The sequence below is a fragment of the Arachis ipaensis genome, chromosome B08 (assembly GCF_000816755.2).
Source record: "Arachis ipaensis cultivar K30076 chromosome B08, Araip1.1, whole genome shotgun sequence".
Lineage (NCBI taxonomy): Eukaryota > Viridiplantae > Streptophyta > Magnoliopsida > Fabales > Fabaceae > Arachis > Arachis ipaensis.
Window position 1 is genome coordinate 123,495,286 of NC_029792.2, and position 4,670 is coordinate 123,499,955.

Sequence of the window (4,670 nt, forward strand, 5' to 3'; positions counted from 1 at the left end):
CACTTAAAAGTTCATCAAATCAGAAGCACCCCTCCCATTTTTGGTGTGACCACTGCAATAAACCTCGTCACACTCGAGAAATCTGCTGGAAGATTCATGAAAAACCAGCACATCTTAAAGGCAGCAAACCTGGTCCCAAAATACATTCTACCCCAATTGCTCATGAGGCTGAAAAATCATCATTGAGTAAGGAACAGGTTGAGCAGCTCATAAAGCTGTTAAATTCCAGTTCTGTGTCTAGTACTTATAGTGGTTCTTTGATTCAAACAGGTAATTTTAGTATTCCTATGTCCCTTAATTGCACCTCAAATTTGAATGCATCATGGATTGTTGATTCAGGTGCATCTGACCATATGACCAGCCTCTCCCTTTTATTTAAAAGTTATTCTCCTTACTTTGAAAATGAGAAAATTAGAGTTGCTAATGGTAGTCTTTTATCTATTGCTGGAAAAGGTACTATTAAACTGTCCAAAAATATTGACCTAAGAAATGTCCTACATGTACCAAAGCTTTCTTGTAATCTCCTCTCTATTAGTAAAATCTGCAAAGATTTCAATTGTGCTGTGACATTCTTTGACACTCATGATATTTTTCAGGACCGGACCTCGGGGAAGATGATTGGCAGTGCTAAGATGATGGATGGGCTTTATCATTTTGAGGATATTTCGGAGGATAAAATAGCTAAAGGATTTAGTGGTATAAGTTCTATGCCTATAAAGGACCAAATAATGCTCTGGCACAATAGACTAGGACAACCTAATTTTCCATATCTCAAACATTTGTTTCCAAGTTTGTTTAAGAATATTGATTCTTCCTTACTTAAATGTGAAAGTTGTATTCGTTCAAAGAGTCATAGAGCTCCTTATTACTCTCAACCTTATCATGCATCTTGTAAGAACCCGCGTTTTCACGTAAAATCGTTTTAATAAAATAATTTTAGTGCCCAGAATAGATTCAAAATTTAAAAGTTTTAATTTGAAAATATAAATGTGAAATTTGATTTCAGTAAAATTTTCTGAGTTGAAAAATGTACCTTTTCGAAAAGATTTTTGTAAAAATGCGTACTGGCGCTTAAGCTGGCAGTACGGGCTCTAGATTGTCCAGTACCACATATTTTAGAAAATAATAGTTTGAAAATCGATTTATTATTTTGAAAGGAGAAAAATAATTTAGAATCGAAAATCGGACACTAATCTTAAAGGTTTTAGTCCAAAGTAGGCCAAACGGACCAAAAATGCTAACGAGTTGGACCGGAGCCAAATTGGGTCCAAGGTCCAACATATATAAGCTCATTTAATGAGCATTTCAGCCAATTTTCTCCCATTTTGATGAGAGAGCCGCGGTTTTGAAGAGAGGAGAGGAGGAAGAGAGTGCACTATTCACCTCTACCTTCCGAAAGCCATAACTTTTGATCCGGAGCTTTGATTGACGAGCCATTTGTGGCCACGCGAAGCTCTTGTCGAGCTCTACGTTTCTATCTAAGCAAACCTGGTAAAAAACTGCGTCTTACTTTCCAGTTTCATGCCCAAGATTTTTGCATTTTTGAGGTTATGGTTTTGAGTAGATTTTGTGGTTTTGGTTGTTTAGGTGATCTTTAGTAGCGGGTAATTGATGGATTTTATCCCTAATCTCATTGAATAGGATAAAGAACCTATTTATCCTTGTGGTTTGGTATAGTATGAGCTTTAGTTGTTGATGTATGGTTATGTTGTATGTATGAAGCTTGTTTTTGGAGTTGGTGGTGGCTTTTGGTGTGACTTTGATGGTTTGGAGCTTGGTGGAAGCTTGATTGGAATCAAGTTTGGTGTTTGAGCATATTGGGAATCAACTAAGGTATGGTTTCGGTTTTCTTTATGTAATATGTAATGTTTATGGACACTTAGGCTAGTTGACCCTTAGGATAGGATTGAATGCTTTGGGTGTATGCTTAATTGTATGTGATTTTGATGTTTGGAGATAACTTGTATGATGATGATGGTGATATGGAGTTTTGGTATGAGGAGTATATGAGTTTGATGGTGATTGTTGGTATTTAATGATGATGAAGTTTGATGATAAATGTGTGATTTAATTGTAATTGATGAGGGATTGATGATTATTGAAATTGATGAGGAATTGTAGTGATTGTTGATATTATTGATGATTGATATTGATTATGAATGTTATGATGGTTTTGGGTGTTGGTGATGATTTTGATTATTGGTTATTGTGGTTCATGATGGAAGTAAGTGAGTGAAGTGGTTGAAAATTGAATGGATTGGATGATAATAATGGAATAAAGGAATTGGTGCTTGTATTGATTAATGTTGATAATTTGAATGGTGGTATTAAGAAAAAGGGATGTAATGTTAGGTTAATTTTAGATTTGGATGAGGTGAGTATTAAATGATTTAGATTGATTGAGTGGTTGAAGTAGTGTTTGGTATAAATTTTGGATGGTTTTTGGTATGGATGAAATGTGATTGATTGGTATTGGATTGAGGTTTGGTTGAAATTGAGGTTGTGATTTTTGGGTAAAAATGAATTTTTGGTGAACTTTGTTTGATCATAACTTTTGCCTCGGTTTTCAAAATTTGTTGAATTTGGTTTATATTTGAAGATTATTGAAAACCCTTCGATATGATTTAAAGTTTGAAAAATTTGGGATTTTGTAGAGGAAGTTATGATCATTCAAAGTTGGTGTTGGAAATCTGAAATTTTGCAAAGTTGCAGAATTTCAGGATTTCTGATATGTGCGCACGCACAATCTGCAAAAATGTTATTCTGTTCATATGCACAGATCTGTGCATACGCACATGCAGGGGAAAGGCTCTAGTAGTAGCGCTAGCATAGGTTGTGTGCGCACACATCAATGAAGAATTACGACCTGTGTGGACGCACAGCCCTGTGCGCACGCACAAGTCGGGAAGGGACGTCTGTTAGGGGCGCTCGCACAGCTTGTGCGGGTGAACAGACTTTATAAATTTTAGTACTTGTGCATACGCACACTCCTGTACGTATGCACACTTTCAAAATCTTCCTGGGCATGCGCACGCACACCTCTGTGCGGATGCACACGCCCTGTTTCTCAAATTTTATTTTGCTTTCAACTATTTCACCTTCCCAACAAGGTTGTAAGCTTCTATAATACCATTTTAAGACTCTTGGGCTTATTTTAGAGCATTGAAAAAGTTTGGTTTTCTTTTGAAAAGTTAGCAAACGGAGGTTTAGGTTTCTGGTGTATTGCGGATGAGTTAGTTGAGAGAGAAGGAAGAGTGGTGCATATGGTGATTGTTGACAATGACTTGGGAAATTGATGAACTAATGAGCTCAGAATGGAAGTGATGAATTAATGATGGTTATGATGAGTTGAAGACTCAAAGAGGAATGATGATCTTGTTGAATAATGAGAGTGTGCCAGGCACTATATCCTTGGGTTAAGTATGATAGTGTGCAGGGTATTATGTCCCTGGGATTGAATTATGATTGATAATCTTTTCTGCTGCAAGAGTGTGCCAGGTACTATATCCTTGGATTATGCATGCAAGTGTTCCCGGCACTATATCTGTGGGTGAATAGCGTGTGCCCGGCATTATATCCGTGGATCAATAGAGTTTACCCGACACTATATTCGTGGGTGCGGCAGAAAAGCGACATCTGAAAGGATGTTTTGGGTTGGCATTTATGAACCGATAAGTAATATCATGAGCCAATAGGATAGACATTTATCATGTGCATTTTCTATCTTTTTGTATGCTTTGCCGACTTGTAATTGTATGCCTAAATGAATAACATGCCTATTTGCTTACTTGAAGTACTTGCTCTATGTGCTTCTACTTGTATTCTACTTGCTTGCATTTATATTGTGATTGTCTGGTGCTGAGGAGGTTAGGTAGGTGGTGGCGATGGGATCGCACGGAGGTTAGGTTGGCGATGGCTGTGGGATACAGCGGTGTGAACAGTACTAGTTAGAATTCCCCTAGGTTTAGACAACACTGGTTTATGGTTTAAGTTCTTTTATTTATTTTGTTCTAAGCTTGATTATCCGTATGTGATGTGGAGTTCTAGGATTGCCTTCGGCATCACGGAGCCTTACATCTTACATCATTGGGCACTGTTACCATAATGAGAACCTCTGGTTCTCATTCCATACTTTGTTGTTGTTTTTTAGATGCAGGTCGTAATCTACTTCGGTGAGATTACGGATATGGTGACAGAGCGGAGTATGGTTCCTCCTTGGTTTAATTTATTTTACTTTGTTATAATTACTCTCTCATCTTTTTGTGTTTTATCTTTATGGCCTTAGAGGCTTACTTGAGAGATAGATTGTATAAGCTGTTTTAATTCTAAAACTCTGTATATCTCTATTTGTAACTAGTCGACTTAAACTCCGCAAGCTGCGGCTAGTTCTCTATGATTATTATACTCTTATATTTATATAACTCTTATTCTCTTACACCTATACCTTGTCTCTTATGCATTAGCTTTGTGTGAACGCCTCACGCTTCTGTAATTCTGTAATTTGATTATTAATCCTTCATCAGGCTTCTAAAATATATTATTCCCTTATATATATATAAATATGTATAAGCCATAGAATTGTTGTAATCCTTGATTATCCTTTGCTTTACGGCTAGAGGTAAAGCTTGGGGTAATTAGGGTGTTACATTTAGTGGTATCAGAGCGGTTGG